This window comes from Cygnus olor, chromosome 2, assembly GCF_009769625.2.
Source record: "Cygnus olor isolate bCygOlo1 chromosome 2, bCygOlo1.pri.v2, whole genome shotgun sequence".
NCBI lineage: Eukaryota > Metazoa > Chordata > Aves > Anseriformes > Anatidae > Cygnus > Cygnus olor.
The window spans coordinates 17,561,952-17,580,573 of record NC_049170.1 but is presented as its reverse complement, the minus strand read 5'-3'; positions in this window follow the sequence as shown (position 1 = coordinate 17,580,573).

Below are 18,622 nucleotides of genomic sequence, written 5' to 3'. Positions count from 1 at the left end.
GGGAAATTAAAGTTCCTTTATAGGGGAGCTGAAATATTGAAAAACAAAACAAAAAACAAACAAAAAAACGGAGAGAGATACGTAGCTTCTATGGAAAAGCAAACTAACTATATTCAGTTATTCAATGGGGTGAAAAATCTGTCTGTACAGAATCAATTCACCAGCCACTAAAGGCTTGATCTGTTGGTCTTCTGTGGTTCAATATCACTATCTAATTAATGCTTAAAAATGCTTTGGTCTTCTTAAGAACAAACAAGCAAAAAAGCCAGATTTAACATTCATGATATTTCCAAAGAAACACGTCTTTTTCTTCCCTGCATCCTACTGTTTTCCTGTTTTTAAAAACCATTAAGCAGTACAAAACAGTGTTTTGCTGCTGCAGATTAATATATTTCTATCCACAAACATTTACATATTTGTGTCAGAAGTTGATCATGGCTTAGATCTAATCAGCAATGTTCTCTTTGTTGTAATTCCATACATTCCCTTAGGAAAACCAAGGGTACAGAGCTGTCTGTTTCCAAAAGCTGATTAAAAAGTCTGTGGCAAATTGTGGGAGCTTGGTTAGTGTCTACTACAACGTAAAAACTCACACAAATTGTTAGCACAGCAAAAATGGTTGATCATCTGAAAGCCTGTTATACCTTTTCATAGATGCATTTTTTTACAAGTTTATAGGGTATATTGCAAAGCCTACCTTCCCAGTTCTCCTACATGGATGGCAGAGGGCTCTCCTCAGCTTAGTTTTGCTGTGTTGAGATGACCCCACAGGGCCCCATCCCTGGAGATGTTCAAGGCCAGGCTGGATGGGGCTTTGAGCAACCCGGTCTGGTGGGAGGTGTCCCTGCCCATGGCAGGGGGTTGGAACTGGGTGGGCTTTAAGGTCCCTTCCAACCCAAAACGTTCTCTGATTCTGTGATCCTACTGCAGTGCCATTAGCTGGCAAGGCAGTAGGTATTTAACGTTGCTCTTTCAGAGCACATTAAGGCCACTGAAGCCTTCCAGGCTCAACCATTTCCAACTGCTCCGGCATTTCCAGGCTCCATGCCGACAGTTTTGCACAAGGACTGCCCCACATGGTCACCCTGTGTGCCCAGTACTGCTCTGAGTTCAGGCTGACCAGATGACAGCTCCCTGATTAAGTGCTGGTGCACGGGGAGGATCAGGCTGTTTCGGTGGCATGCTCTTTGGGTCACACTGGAGCACGCTGTAATTTTGCAGTTACCACTTTTAAGGACTGCCATGCTGCTTACCCCTGCTGACAGAGGTTTGACAGAGGTTTTGCCAAGCAGAGGCTTGGCACATTGTGACTTTTTGAAAAAGTGGATATTCAGGATGTCTTTGTGAAGAACCACTGAAGTCATGAAAGGAAAAACTAAGGAACCTGGCACACAGATCCATGCTTCATGAGGAATCTGTTAAGAAGGCTCTCTTGTGCTATGAGAAAACCAAGGACAAAAACAGACCTCTGGCTGCTTTGAAGCCACTTATTTTGTCACAGTCTGTACAATCTGTGCTCACCTTCATGCCACGTTTTATGCTGACATCAGCGAGCCATCAGAGCTATCAAGGGCACCGGGACTGAATGATAGCAGCGGAACCTCACATCTATACCAGAAGGTCTGTGCTTCAAAGCTTATGGCAGGAAAAACAAATCAGCACTGGCCACCTTAATGGGTAAGTCTCATCTGGTGAGCACCGTTCTTGTGTCATAGTGGAGCAGGTGGTCTGTAGACCCTTCCTGACCACACATCTAGTAACAAGTTTCCTGTTACTGCAGCTGAAGGGTTCTGTGGTGCTGGTGGACTTTTCTATTTATAAGCTCCTAAGAGATATGAAGGTAACAGATGATGTATGATGGTAAATATGATGATATATGACTGGTGTTTAGGGCTAGAAGTCTTGTTTGGGTGCTAGCTGGATGTTGCTGTATTTTGCAGATGTGAGCCGCTGAAAAGCCTTTTCAAAGCTGAAAATGGAGAAGGCAGGAATCACTAAAGGCAGCGTTGGGAAAATGCTGCATCTGGCTTTCCTTACCACAATCCTCTCTTCATTTCTTTCTGTCAGTTGTCAGCCAAAACAAGCCCTCACCACCAAAATGTGCCTGGGGAGGGGGATTAGGAGTAGTTGTGAGGGAAGGAGCAGTTTAGGAACACGGCTGCTGTAAGAAAGCAAAAGCTCTCAAATCATCCAGTTGTGTGTGTCTCTCTCAGCTTCTGACTGCCTTGGGTGGTACAAAATGGCACATATGTTCCTCCTCTCTTCTCTTCAGCGCAGCAACTTCAATAATATCACCTTATACTGAAAATATATGTGAGGATTGCAGTGAGACATCATTTCAACTTGTTCATTTAATTGGACTAGTGTCCTGCTCCTCAGATGAGAAGGACAGGGAATGGCGTAGGAAAGCCTCATCTTGATCTCACAGCTGATCTAGCAAAGATCTTCTGAGCTCTGCACCCACAGCTGCTGAGCCCCACGGCTTCTCTGGCATCTTGGGGTTCTGCAGCCAGCGGCGCTACTTCTACCAGGTGCACAGCTGAGATGTTTACTACTAGCTGAGGACCTCAAAAGCAGTATTCACAAAGGGCAAGTAACCTAAAAGTGATTCCCGTACTAGTGTCTAGTCGATGTGCTCTTTCAGTCATTTTTTTCACTGCTGTTACCATTGAAAGGGACTGGGCTAGTGCCACTGAGACAAAATGCTGCAAAACCAAAACCTGGTAGGTTTGCTCTGTTGCAATGCTTTTGGCAGACTGTCAAATATATCACTAGAAACTGCCAGATCCAATAGTGTTTTCTCCATGCTAGCCAGTAGGAAATCAATAACAGCCCTAATCATGAAAGTACAGAGAGATCATGAGAGAGCAGTAAAACAAGGGAAATTGTGAGTTTGAGCTATCATTCCTGTTGATTCTGGATGGTTTCTGCTAGTAATTTCATAATGCATCATGAATTTCCATATGGCAGAGGGCCCAGCACATGCATAAAAAACGTGTGGAATTTTTGTCCATAGGGTTGAATGCTTAATATAGGGATTTATTTATTTATTTATTTATTTTTATCTATGGAAATACAGGCTGAGACTGCAGTAGGGGACAATTAGCCAGGGATAACAGGTTGTCTGGAAAGCCCCGGTGTGGTGCAGATAACTGTAACCTCTGTACACCCCCAGCCTGAGCAGACAGCCCCTGTGGCTGCCCCAGCAGCCCCTTCAGCTGCCCTAACTCTTTGGCTTCAGTTAAATGACTCCAGCCTTCCAGGGCTCCAGGTGAAACCACGCGCAGTTCCTTGGGAGGGCAGCTCAGAGGTGAGCTGTACTTACCCTAGGAGTATGTGGTTCTGCAGGAGTCTAGCCTGATTTACAGACAAAAGGGACAGAAGATGGGCTAAATTATGCAGGGTTAGGCTCACATAGCCACATCTCCACGTTTGCACCAGTGTGCTGTGATGCACAGGAGAGCCATTGATACTTCCCGGATGCCAGCCGGCGGGAGCACTGCAGGGACGGGACACAGCCTTGGAGAAGAAAGGGCTCCTATTTCCTCTCAGCAGCCTCCTCCAACCTTCTGTGCTCAGCATGAAGTTGAAAGCAAAAGGAGAAGGACTCTACAATGCTTCTCTGCTGGGACAACACTTGTCAGGAGCTGGGGCTCATGCCAGGCCTGAGGAGGAAGCAAAGAGGAAAGAAGCTTCCAGACAGCAATTATAAAACAATCCCGAAAAGCAGACTTTAGACGGATCCGGTCAGAGCATAGGAAACTATTTATGAGCCTATCATGTTCCGTTTCTCAGCAGACTGAGCACTGAGTGCGCCGTACGTGGTCAGGTTACTTCACGAATAGATGCATACATACCACTTGCTGCGAGGAAAGGTGATGTGCCAGGCAGGAGGATTTCTGGCATGCGAAGGTGTAGGGTAGAGAAAAAATGTAAGGATGATACTGTTTATACAGCAAAAGGTTTACTGAGCTAGGATTAGGCACTCAAGACTTTGAAAAGGGGGCAAAAAGACACATTATGATGATTTTTGATAAAAGAAAGTAGCAAAGACTTTATAGAATTAGGAGGAAAAGCCCATATTTTTTTAATGAAATATTTTGTGTTGGATTTCAGCTGCAATGAAAGTACAGGAGCTGTGGGAAGAAGTTCATCCAGCCCTTGGCTGATTACTTTGAAGAATTATTATAGAATTTATATGCAATCCCATATCTCATCTCAGGAACTATACTGCACTTCCATTCATTCAGACACACACAGCTATAATACGGCAAGTCCGATCAAAGGCGCATTCTGTGGCATGACCAAGATGCATGTGGAACCAGCTCTGGAAGGAGAGTGCAAAATCCAAAAGCTGTAGGAGCAATAAATAAAGCATCGCACTACCAGAACAATTTTGGTTTGTTTATTATTCTTTCCTCAATTTATTCCTCAAGAATTCAAGAAGTTCAAGCAAATTCTGTACTTTCAACACTTGGGGAGTTCTGTTCCAGCAGAAAATAATCTGTGGTCCTTTATGAATGCTTAGTAGTTCAGAACTTCTGAATTTTGGATCACTGATAAACTTGAAATACTTAAATAGTCAATGTGTTATTTTTCTTCTGACATCTATTAGTAAAAGAATAGTTAATCATCTAGTACATGGTGGTGAGGAGTACCTGTGTTCTTAGCAAGTGGTCAGATTTTATCAGTCTTTGAACACTTTTCCTAAAACCTTTTCTTCCCCTAAACAATCCCGTTTTCACTTGGATTTTATCAGTCTCCATATCACCAATCAGGAAAAATAAATTGGACAAACTTGGAGTTGTATATGCCCCTGAATTAATTTAAGAATAATGGAAGATTATATCACCTGTAGATATGCCATCTGTGTGCTGTGAACTCCCCGGACACTGCAATGAGGCCAGTAGTGTAAATGATGTCTAGAGAGGATGACATCCACTGCCCAAAGCTGCTGGTTACTGTTTCATGTACATGAGGGTATTACTAGGAGATATAATTATGATGATGTAATGTTTGAAATTTTATATCCTCTTTCCGTAGATTTGGTGGGTGGAATTTCTAGGCTGAAATTACCTTAGCGTGTTTGAATTAATCTCTCCCATTACAAGAGGTTATATTTATCACCTGCCCGCAGAATCTAAAACAGAACTCCACGCAGGTGGATATACTGTTTGCCACAACAGAGCTCCTGACTTACAGATGCTATTCAGGAACCAAGGTAGATCTCAGTGGAAACTATTTGTTCACATAAATATTTGAACAAATTTTCCCAGCAATAAAGCTAAAACTAAAAATGGAAGAAAATTAGTGGAGATAGAAAGGTCGATGGTGCAGCCACAAGACTGATGCTGATGCAACAAGAACTTTCTTTTTAAAGGGCTTGTTTTCAAGCTGGAATTAGAGCTTGCCCACTGAACATCATCAGGAGCCAGATCCCCCAGGAGAGTGGGAAAAAATGACAAGGTCCCTGCTTTTGGCAGCACTGGTCTCAGAGAGGCTTCTGCAGCCTGTGGAGTGCTCCCTGAGTGCCTGCGCTGTGGAGGATATTTTAAGACTGTCTGAGCAGCTAATAAAGCCACCCCAGCTTTAGTCAAAACAGGATTTTAGGAGCTGCACAAACTCTTCTTCACATAATAGCACTTGAATCATGTAACTCATTTGCTCTATTGGTAGATATATTTCTCTCCTGAAAAAGTACTGCTGAGGAATAATGGCTTAGAAAAGAGATCTTCAGTCTGAGGTGAGAAAATGATAACCTGTTGTGCTTCCTGAAAAACAGAAGTTCTCAGTCTCAGCTTTTGCCCTAGACCTATCCAACCTCTTGTACAAATTAATAATTAGACCATGCTTCAGTTTTTGCTGATTCTATAACCTTCTGTAGCCTGTACATCCTGTGACAGCTACCTATGACATCCAGCCAGAGCTTACATGCTCTTTTTGAGATACACGAGTATGCACGGGGGGTGAAGCTTTTTTTGTTCATACTAGTTGATTGATAGGGTATTTTTGTTAATAGCCTCAAATCTTAATTTAGTGCATTTTCATGGGAAGAAGAAAAAGTCCTCTAGTTTTATTTCTTTAAAGGATAAATCTTGGGATCTGCCCTCAGCCTGATTACTCAAACTGGTGGAAGCAGCTTTACATGGGAGCTGTGGGGAAAAAATAATCTTTTCCTATGTTGCTCCTGCAACATCAGGGCTATATTAGCTTTTGTAACTAATCTTTTGCAATGCCACAGAGCTGCAAGGAAATGAGGAGCCCTGCTCTCTCTAGTAGGAATGAAACCAGGCAGGGTATGCCTCTGCACTGTCTGCTCCCAAAGCACAGAGACCATGTAAAATCTCCTTTTGCTGTTCCTCAGATGTCGCTGGCAGCACAGCAGGGCCGTGCCTTCAGCTTGTGTTGAGGAAGAGGTAGGATGTGATTGAGTTTGACTAGAATATGATCTTAGCAGAAAATGCAATTTTAGAATAAAAGGAAGCTATGAAGAAGTAACCAGTATCGCTTACGTCTGTAACATGGGAAAAGCTTTACTTTTATGTGCTGGCTAGTAGGCATCTGTCAATCTGTCAAGCAGAAGGCTTATGGGGTCTACAGGTCATAGGGACGTTTTCTAATATCAACTTTCTTTGCTTTTGTAGTGTTTGTAACACACAATCCAGCACATGGAGCTAAAGTTTCACACTAATTCTGCTGCACAGTATGGCTCTATAGCACTGTCTAGCTCTTTCATGATGCTTTCCATCACTAGAAATGTTCTGTAAAGGAGCTTATTTTCTTGTTCCAAATTTGCAGATAAAGAAAGGCAGGCAATAATAACATAAATACATCATGTCATTTTTATAGGTCACCCAGCCAACTGCCTCAAAATTGAACCCTGGCCACAAAATCCCTGTGGTGTGATCTAGCCGCTACATAACAGGGACTTTCTTGTGTGTACTCAGCTTAGCCAGAGTGTTATAGCTATTGTTTGTATAGGAAGTTGTATCTCCTGAAACATCCTGTAGCTGTGCTCAAGGAGAGATTATTTATTTTAAACAGAAAGGGTAAAGTAATAAGAGGTCCTAAGCAATTTTAAGAACTGTTGGCCTCTGCATACGTATTTAAGAAAATGTAATGTTATAGAACCTGTGTTTGCTTATTTGGCTAGACATTAAGTTGTTGCTAAGATTTCAAGGCACAGGGAGTTTTTGATTCTTTCAGACCTTTCCGTTCAGTGGAAAAGCCTCCTCTGGTTTCCTGACTAGCTTCCTCTGCATTACCTCCTCTCCACAAATTGTCCTCTGTGGTCAAACCTCTATCCTGACTCCAGGCCACAGCTCTCTCCATTGCCAAGATCCCTCCAGCTAGGTGAACTCTAACAAGACCTCCCTGAGAACACCTCTGCCCTAATTCTTTCCTACATCCATGTTCCTTTATACAAAGAAGCTAATATTTTCTGATAAATGACATCATCCTTCCTAGAGAAGTGCAGGGAAATACTGGAGTACCTCAAATAGACCAAGATGGTGACTGTTGGTTAACATTAATGTGTTATTTTTGAAAATAAAGAGAAACTTCCAGCCAGTTCTGCCTACACAAGTCCATGAGCACATCCTGAACAGCAAAATATTATGTGAAAATACTTCCCTGGGTAGCGTTGAACATTCTCCATTCAGACACAACACACTGAATCAGATTAAATGAGCAAAAGCTTACTGAAAATATATGCTTGCAATTGCTTGTTGACTGAGTCTTAAATACTCAGGTGATGCACCAGAAACCACAGTTGGAAACAAGTATTTTTTACTTTTATTTTTTTAAAAGGAGACAAAAACAACAGAAGACTGAAAAACAGGAAATACGTGCAAGGAATCACTGTGGAGTGTGAAGGAAACAGGGTGCATGATGTATGAGGGGAAAACATTACGAGTTAGCTCTGCTTATACAGAAAATCACTGAGATTTATTAGTAGTTCCCCAGGAACAACACCAAGCCCTGTATAAGTGGGCAGTGAATGAAAACAGGAGGTCTGGTACTGGACTGCTAACGAGTTACATCCTCTCATGCTCAATGTGTGCATTCAGATATTAAGACATACACAGATTCAAAATAGCAAAAGCCCATGATGAATTAGTTCTAAAAAAAGTTGCTAGGTTCCTAGAAGACAATTTAACATCAAGCTTTTTTTGTCCTGTGGAGAAGGTCTAATAATTTCTTAATACCCTACGAAGAATTTGCCTAATTTCACAAACTACAGTTGCATGTAAACACACTGAAACAGACTGTAAATTTCAGAAGTGATCTGCAATTAAAAAATTTTACATGAACCTTGTCTTGCTGGCATTTCAGTCAAGAAGAGACTACTTTCACTGATCTTTACAGGAGCTGAAAAAAGTCTAAAACACGTAGTGATTGTAACTCTTTACATTTACTAATGAAAATGAAAAAGCACCACTGTGTTAGCAGTCTGCTAAGAGCTGAGTAACAAGGAAGACCTGAAATTCACTGAAAAACCAACAACCAAACAAACTCAAAAGCCCATGGAAGCCCAGAACTGACTGTCCAGGGAAAAGCCCCATATCACATTTGCTGAAATGCAATAGCAACAGATATTTATGCATTGTCAAATATTAGTCATGACAGAGACATAAGCATTGTGCCTTGAAAAAATATTTTGTTTGAGGATTGTGCACAGATTATTAAAAGGTCAAAGCAAACGGGAAATTATTCATATCACAGTGCTTTGGAATCTCCTGCCACTTAAATGGATGAACATACTGTGCCTCATCACCTCCAGTTATGATGGGGATGATTTAAACCCATATTATCTTATTCAAGCAACTGTGAATGCAAAAGATACATAAGATCAAAGGATAAAATACGTGCTAGAAGATCTGCAAAAGTGCTTCCAAAGCTCAGCATGCTTCTAGGACCTGGGGTGAAAAGCTCAAATGACAAATGGAAACCAAAGGCTTTAAAGTCCTTAGCAAATACTAAATATCGATTTGTAATTGAAACACTTGTGGGAAAAACCACTTTGACACAATGGATGGTGCATGATGGAACAAAAGATCTTAAAGGTAGAATACAAGGCCTTGGAGACTCCAGTAGTATACCCGAAGACTAAATGACAGATCTGAAAACTGTAACTTCATTCAGGCTACCGGATGCAGCACAAACAGAAAGTTGAGCAGACGAAACCAGAGAATCAAGGGGAAGTATTACAGTGATGCAGGAAACCCAGTGGAAAAGTAATATTTTCAAACCCAAGGGAACAAAAAACTATGTGTAACTATATATATTGTATAACAGAGGAGGATTAGGTGAAAGACAAGGAATAATCCTCTCATGCCAGGAAAATTCAGTCATCTAATTCAAACTCCTGATCCAGAAGAAAATATTTTGGTTTGTTTGCAAGAGTTTTGGCTTACATGTTGTCATGAGGAGATGACAGAAGATTATACTTAATGTTGCTATCCAGGACATTAAGTCTGAGCACTGTTTGGAGACAGATGTCACCAAGAAAAACTCAATCTGTTGTAGGGAAAATTCTTGCCTGCAGAAGTAGGGCTGGTTTTATCTTTCAACCATTTCAGAAGTTTTGTGATTTTGCAGAAATTAATACCATTGGACCCAGTTCTAATGCAGGTCTCCAGGCATTAGTGCAGTGGAAATACAGAAATAATTGGAAATCAGTACCTCAGCTTGGTATTAAAGTGGCTTGCTCATTTACTGGCAGTGTTTCATATCAATTGAGAGGTAAGGAAAAAGATTATGAACATCAGCTGTAGATTCCCGTTCCAATTTTTGCAAGGGTATAAGGGTAGTTTTAGCATTGTTACATTTTGACTGTGTCCATCTATATTTTGGGTTCAGAGATTGTATTTTGCCTTTGCTTTCTCTTCTAAATTGTTGTTCGAGGTTGATGTGTTACATGGTTTCTGGCTGGCTTCTACCTCAGAGCTGCACTTCAGCAGTTAAAGAGCCTCCTCTGAAGTTTACAGATAACTTTCAGAAGAAAGGGATTATACAAATACATTATAAAATCATTATAATTGTTTATGATGGACTTGCTAGGAAGAAATACTGACTACCTGCACCTCTTAAAAAAGAGTTGCAACATATCGTCAGCGTGCCTCAACAGGAAGTTTTGTAATAATAATACATTCCAGACACTAGAGAAATGTGATGAAAGTGCAAAAGAGTTACTCAACCATGCTACTGCAAATGCTTCCAAAACCCTGATGTAGTGCAGTTTTTATAAGGGACGATCTAATGATGCATAGTGTTTGTTATTATGCTGCCATGGCCACCTAGTGAGGAAAGTGCTTAAAAGAAAGTGAATATAGACGGCACAGTTACACCAGCCTTGGCATCGGTCCTCTGTTGGACACAGAAACAAGGGTCGTTTGCCGAGTATGTTGGTGGATAAAATAAGCTATGCTCCTGAAGGAGCGGAGGACGTCACATTCCTTGAGCTGTATTTATTTTGTAATCTCATGCATTCAGTGATGCCCAAACTTTGGAGACACTTCAGTCAGGTACTCCATCTGCTGGAGGTTCCACCACGGACAAACAGCCCATCCTTTGCCAAATGCCCATTTCCACTGCCTCCCTTTGTCACAGTCATGCTACAATAAAGTAGCTGCTACATGGCTTCTCTCATAGGTTTGCTATGTTTCTATCTTATCAGCTGGCTTTTGTGTTGGGTCAACCCTTGATCCACATGGTTATTACCACTATTAGTACTGTGGCTTTTTTTGATTGGAAACTGATTACTTAACATGCAAACAACAAAGACGTAGGACTGGGAGCATGTAATTGACTGCCTGACCAAAGAGATCACAGGAACACTGACAAGACGAGCCTCTGAGTCATGGCGAGTCTCTTGGAGAGGCTGAGGGGAAAGGAAACTCACGTATGTAACGAAAACTTCAGTCACCTCCAAGCAGGTTACATAAAGTATTATGTCCAGACATGGTGCTAGGAATGAAGGTTTGGATGCCATAAATAACTTCTCCATTAACCAGGTAGCTCGTCAAAAGAGGAAGAACAATTCTTCATTTTGTCCTGAATGTCAGGAATGGTCTAGTTCAAAATGAAATTACAAAACAGCCTTACTGCAACAATCATATTCAATAACAGTGTAGAAATGACAAACAGAAAAAAACAAACAACAACAAAAAAAACAGAACAAAATCAGTAAAAAATAATAAGGAGAGGACTTAAAAAGAGAACTTAAAAGAAGACAAAAAGGTAAACTAAAAGGGTAAGTGCAGGTTAAATGCAGATTATTTAAAGACGCGCTACTTGAGGATCAGTAGTATAACTGTAAACCACCTGTCAGTAGCAGTTATAGAAAGATACAAAAGACCAATATAGATGAACAGAAAGTTATAGGACATTTAGAATTAAGAAGGCATTCCCTGGGGCAAAGAGGGCTATAAGCTTCCTGGCTTGTATTGGGAAAAGCACTGCCAGCAGGTGGAGGGAGGTGATCCTTCCCCTCTGCTCAGCACTGGTGAGGCCACACCTGGAGAGCTGTGACCAGTTCTGGGCTCCCCAGTACCAGAATGATACCGACTTAGTGGAGTGACTTTGGTGATGGGCCATGAAGATGGATAGGGGACTGCAGCATCTTTCATATGAGGTGAGACTGGGAGAGCTAGGACTGTTTAGCTTGGAGAAGAGAGGCTCAGGGGGAGCTTATCAACGTCTGTAAATGCCACATGGAAGGGAATGAAGAAGATAAAATCAGATTCTTCTCACTGGTGCACATTGACAGGACAGGAGAAAACAGGAACAAATTAAAACATATGAAATTCAATTTGAACACAAGAAAACAATTTTTTTTTTTTTTTTTTTACTCTGAATGTGGTCAAACGCTGGAACAGGTTGCCTAGAGTGGTTGTGGAATCTCCACCTGTGGAGATATTCTAAACCTGACTGGACGTGGTCCTGAGCAACCTGCTCTAGCTGACCCTGCTCGAATGTGGTGTTGGGCCAGTCAATCTCCAAAGGTCTCCTTCAACTTCAGTAATTCTGTAATACTACAGAAACGTGGAGCTTCACTGAAATGAGGAAAATACAAACGAATACAAACTACAGCAAGCATATATAAAAGCAGAATCATACAAAACTTTAAAAAATGTAAGGAACAACTAACAAAGCACACAAAACCTGATAATAAATTCCTTATCAAACATGTCAGAAGAAATCTACCAAATCTACCAAATAAAATTGTGATCAGTCAAGTTATAAAAAGGACCTCAGGGAAGAGGTCCTTTCAGACTAAACAAACTAAACAAAAAAAAAAATTCAGACTAAACAAACAAACAAACAAACAAAAAGAGTTTTTTTTCTGTGATTTTGTTTTAAAATACTAAAAGTACATCCATAGTGAAGAGCTCTGCTGTGGTTGTTACCACTCCAGAATGAATAAGTGGGCAGGATTTCAAATGCATAAACACTGGTTAAAATGTAGGAATCAAAGGATAGGAATAAAGAGGCAATGGAAGGAAGTAGAAAAAATTACAATACATAATTCTATGAAAATATCAGCACAGCCCTAAGTGGTAGCCAATAAAACAAATAGACCATTAGAAAATACTAGAAAATACCCATAGAATAAAACAGAAAATATGCCATTCCTTGTGGACACTCCTATTTTGTGTACTTTGCATAGTTCTAGTCTTCTCATATGAAAAAGGATCCAGGAGGACAGTCACTGTACAGCAAGTGAAAACTGGATAATTAAAATTATAATGACATCCATATGAGGAACGATTAAATAGATCGGGATTCCTCTGGCTGAAAAAAAACGAAACCATGAGAGGACGTGATGGCAATCTACAGGATCAGGTGTGGCATAGAGTAAATTAATAGACAGTTGCTCACTGTCTCTTCTAATATGAGAAGGGAAATCAAATGAAAGTAGCAGGTAGTACACATAAAACTAAAAGAAGGATGTATATGTAGCTAAGCTGTGCAACTCTTTGCCGCAGGAGGCTTTAGATGGTGTATGTTATTATGGGTTCAAAATACCTGGAGGAGAAATTATCTTTGATGAAGAAAAACGCAGCTACTGTTGAAGAGAATTGCAGCTACTATGTATGATGACACCATCACCACGGGCTCCAAAAGCCCTGGGTCACAAACTGCTGAAGGCTGCAGTAACATCCTGGGGAAGTACCATTACTTGGTCTTGCGCAGGCCACTACTGCCTGTCACCGGAGACAGACGGACTTTGATCGGCCCTGACAAAACTGTTCACCATGGTAGGCCTTGGTCTGACCCCATCTGAATTCCAATTTCTGCATGCATTTCTTCTAGTGATTGTTAGAGATTTAATAAAGATTGTTGTTTGGCTTACTTGGCAGTCGCTGCCTTGATATTGTGTCCCTGTCCTTTGCCCACCAGATCCTCTGGTTTGTCACGATTGCTTCATGCAGTGTTGTGCAAAAGGTGAGATACTGACGAGTGGGGTTACTTAATCCACCCAGTGCCATTCTAACAGCTAATCCTACAGGCACATGCAACCACAGGCTAGATGAGGTATGTTAAACCTTCAGAAGGGATTATCGATAAGATGATCCCAAAGCAGAGATGGGGTTATCCCTTCCCTTCCCCCCTTAATGTTATCCGTTACTAAAAGCAATTGGAGAAGGCTAGATGAATACATTATTTCTTAAATGGAAAGTAACTCCATTCCCAATTTTCCTCCCTTAAAATGATCATTTAAAGTTGTGTGGTGCTTAGCTGCTGGCCAGGTTAAACCACAAAAAAAGTACAACCTCGTGAAAAACAAGAACATTCATTTCAGAACAACTATTTTCTGAAAAGGAATGCCAGTTGCCTTTCTTGTGGGAAATACAGATTTTTACAGAAAGGTACTGCACACAGATGTGTGCCTACTTTGCCTCCTGTAGTAGGTTTATGGTATTCATAAAAAGCATCTCTAGCTCTCCCGCCAACATAGGAAGTCTAAAGCAAATCCTAAAGTGGCTTTTGAAAAATTCATGAAGCAATGTGGAAATAGTAAGCTTTGGAAAAGTACTACTACTTTTTATTTCATTAAGACCCAGAGGAAATACTTCATGTGAACCTGGTCTGCCAAATACTCTCTTTTTGTGTGTCTCTTCTGATCTTTGTGGTAAATACATTATACATTATGCTGCTCTGGATATAAATACATTTGCCATGAACAAAGAACAATTCAGAACACCAACTGCTCAATATGTTCATGAAGTGCACATGAAGTTCAGCTGCAGGAAAACTCTAATATCCAAACTTTGTTGTTCTTTCTGTGTCCTTTGTAAAACGTTGTCTCACTCTTTTCATTGTTGATGTACAGTAGATGGTAGATGTACTTCAAATATCAAAGCTGTTTTCTTCTTATTTAAAATGTAGTTAATGTTTTATAAGGAATCTGACAATCATAATCAGGAATCCACTTCCATATCATTATTATTTATGTTTTTCAACAATTGCTTTAGAGATATCTTAAACAGAATATTTAGGTCATCCAGTCTCAATAGCTGTCCTTGGTTTAAAAGTTCACGACATCATGCAGGAAGATAAACTGTAATTTTTAAGACTACTGCTTGCATTAGTTGGGATTAAATGATTTATCTGAATAAATTCAAAGGAACTACAAGATGGCCAGCCTTTTTCACCATTTTCCAGCAGGGAAATAAGAGGTGTTGTGTCTTGAATATTACATTGAGTAAAATAACAGCATTTCAAAGCATGCAACTAAGTTTTTCTATTATCTTCAGCAAGCAGATTATTCCAGCACAGAATCTGTAATCTACTCATGATCATTATGCAAGATTCACTTAATGATCTTCAAAATACATGTTGGTTTTCCCTGAAAAATGCTGTTATTATCACTCTCGTATACAGCCTTAGCATTTTGAGTGGCTGAAACGCTATTTTTGTTGTTGTTCTTCCCCAAACTGCCTCCTCCTGTCTGTTGCGACCCCAACGCTGTGTGTAATCCACTTTTTAAAACTGTGTTGACTATAAGCAGTGTATTTTAATTGCCCAGAGCTAATGTGCTTATAGTCTTAAACCCACCTTACTGTCCACAGAAACTGAGCAGGCACTGAAGGAATCAACAGATGGGAGCGCCCAGCTCTAGCTGCTGTTGGAGAGGGAGGCAAGGAGAGAAACGTGCAGCTGCTTCACAAAAATAGGCTGTATTCTTTAGAAAAGGAGAGGCCAGCCACAGCGAGGTCATGTACATTTCAGTGTAGTCTTGAAAAGCCCTGACTGGAGTTCTGGGACTTCTGCTGCACTTTCACTCCTTGCTGTTACTTGCTGAATGTGAAATCATACAGATGTGCTTGCTTTGTTTAAGGATGTCACACAGAAAAGGAACTTCCCTGAATCTGACGCACGTAATGATAGTCACTCTTACAAACTTTGCACATTACTGTGTGAAGAAGAGCAAAAGAATGAGCATGTGTATGTGCATTATTTCTGCTAGGAGTGACTGACGAGCTTAGCGCTCAGGCTTGTTTCACCATGAATCATAACTCCTGACCCATTGCCAGGATAATACAAATTGTGGGTCAGGTACACGATCTGGAAATGGGATAGCAGGATTTGTCTTTACAACAGGAGACTGTCGATTGCTGTCAACATCTTTCTGAACTGGCTGAGCTTGTTGGCTTCAGCTGGACATTGTGCAGAGTTGGCACAACTGACAATATCCTTGCAGCTATCAATGAATTAAGGACTTGGCACCCAGAGATGTGCATCCTCCTGAAACTTTTGTGTACCTAAACAGCATAAACAGAACCTATAATTTTCAAGGCCTGATTTTACTGGTAACGGCATTAGTGATGCAAGAGTTATGTAGCCACTCTCTCATCATGAAATTCACAGCTCGAGCTAAACTAGGCAGCGCTTACATGGAAAACACAAACCATTGTCTCCCCCGTCAAATCAGTCCTTGCTATTTCTGTTGTCTTCTGTAGCAAATACAATTACTCCCATATTTAAGCCATAGAAGCTAAAGCAGATGGTTCAAGTCAAGTGACCAAAGGCTCCCAGGCACAGAATTCAGATGCGGGATGAGACCGAGTTGTTTATTCCAGGTTGTCTCTCATGTTACTGACTCATTTCTGACACACTCATCTTTGTTGCTAAGGTTACACCGCAGCTAGCTCAGCAGGGAGGAGCTGGATGGAGGTCTTTCTAGCCCTTACTTGCCCACAGTGGCAGCCTAAGGGCCCCGTGCTATGCAGCTGCTCCGTGGTCCTCTTAAGGACACACAAAGTTCAGTGACCCTTTCACTGTAGATCCCAGCCCTAATGGAGGGACTGAAAGTGACTGCTCACCTTTTGAGAAAGGCTGTCACAGTTACTCACTCTTATGGCCTCTTCTCATGGTCAAGGATATGGCTGAAAACAAAAGGCCTACAACCTTTCTCTTCCTTAAATTGAGAATTAATTAAGCTGAGACTAAGGCGCTTTGGCTTCTTTAGTGAGTTGCACTTTTATACAGGGGAACTTGATACTGAGAATATCATCACAAGAACTATCTTTGTTAGGGTGTTTCCCCTTCTTTCCCTTCACACCCCCGAAGTAATTAAAACCTCAGGAACACTGGTATCATATACTTGCTGTAGCTGAGATGGAGATGACATTTTTCTACTTTTCTGAGTCCTGGATCTGGGCAGGAACTAGGGAGTCTCCATAAAAGACTGTAAAAGTATGAGGAAAAACTCTGAAGTGCAAATTTCATCTCTCTCTCACTATCCATCTCCACATGCGGGAGGAGCTGACTTGGAACCAGTTTTGTTAGTTTTCTACCATCAGCCTGTTTCCCTTAGCGGTGTATAATGAATGAGGAAAGTTATGTATAATTATTTATAAGTATTATATGCAGACAAGTTAATCTGCTTGGTGCTATTCTGATAGAAATTCAAAGGGGTCACTGGAAGAAAGCAAGAGTAAGCAGAGTAAGAAATGAAAATGCAGTCAAAAGATCTCCAGTGTTCTTCTAGGAAGAGTAATAATCAGGTAAGCCTAATGATGCTGTTATAGTTTGGCCCTCCCACATCTGAGGTCAGGATCAAAAGGGATAGTAAATGATAAACAGAAGAAAACTTTCAGTGCTATTAAAGAAAAGGATTGCGTTAGTCATCATAACTGAAGACTCCTAACAAGTCCTGAAAAACAGGCAAGAAAACAGGCAGACACCCATGAATTACAGCAGGCTACATGTCTCTTCCAAATCAGAGAGCTTCCCTGAAAAGACCCTACAGATGTCTGATGGAAAATAAATTAACATTTTGCCCTGATAGTTGTTCAGTGAATAACACTTCATTTGAAGGAGCTATATCTGAAATGCACTAATCATCCAGTACCGTTGGCTCCTGGAATAGAGCTGGTACATGCACAACGGCCTGGCTTTCCAGAGGTGAAGTAGATGACACAGACAGCAAACAGAATCATCTGCTGCAGACAGAGTTGATCTCAGAGTTGGAGGACTACATTGCTTGGTCTGGAGGAGGACAACGAGGACAACTCAAAGAAACACCTTTCTCAAAGGGCATGTTCAGGAAGGTCTAAAACACCACATCCATAAACATGAGCTATGGAACTGTTCATTTAGGGCAAGTTTGGCTGCTTTCTTTTGTCTGCTCATCTTTAAGGTCAAGGATCTGAATGCCATACTGGCCAACCCTTCATTCCAAGTGAGATACAGAATTATAACTTGATTGTATGGCTACAATGGAAAAAAAATCCATCTAAAAAACAAATACTCTTTGACTTCAAATGATTCAATATCTTTACTAGAATACTTTGCTCTTTGGGTCCACCTTCCGAATTCAAATTCTCATCCTACTACATGCTAAGATCCCACAGCTCCTATACACTGCAATACAAACTGCAGAGTATAGACACACTCTCTTCTTGTGTCACTCCAAAGCATAATCCACACCAAGAAAACTAAATCACACCCTCAAGAAATCTCAGGTTATTACTAATAAACAGTCACAGTTTACACACAGCCAGATATTTGTACATGCTTAATTATAGAATATGCCTCGATAATTTAATAGGATAATTATTATTATTGTACTCATCCTGGGAGTTTATTTTCTGAGGCAAAGGAGGCAGGACAGCAGATCCTGAAGGTGGAAGGAATAAGGCACCAGAGCTGCTTACTTTTCAAAAGCAAAAGCATGGTTACTGTCTGGACCCTGAAACTCAGTTGAATACAATCGCCCAGCAAAATCACTATTCTGCTAAAGAACTATGCCCTCCATAGCCAGCACGCTGACAAAAACAACCACAGTGTCTCACAAGTACACCTGCCTTGTGCAAAATGCTGACGTGGCTTGATATCTGTCATTTGGAGTGACTGCAGAAGAGCCTCAGGCCTTTCACTTAGGCTGCAGAGTCAGTGTTTGGAGACGAGAAGAGGCTGTCTTGCTGGCCCAAGAGCGACAGCAAAGACCAAGGACAATTTCAGCCCCACATCAGACATGCGTTTGATTAATGTTAAAGGCAATTCACTTGCTTACACATGGTCAGAGGCAGGTTTTGAGCTGTAATAGCAGGGTAGCCAAATAAGTTATAAAGAGGTTTTCTCATTGCAATCAGGTTTAGAAGAACATTTA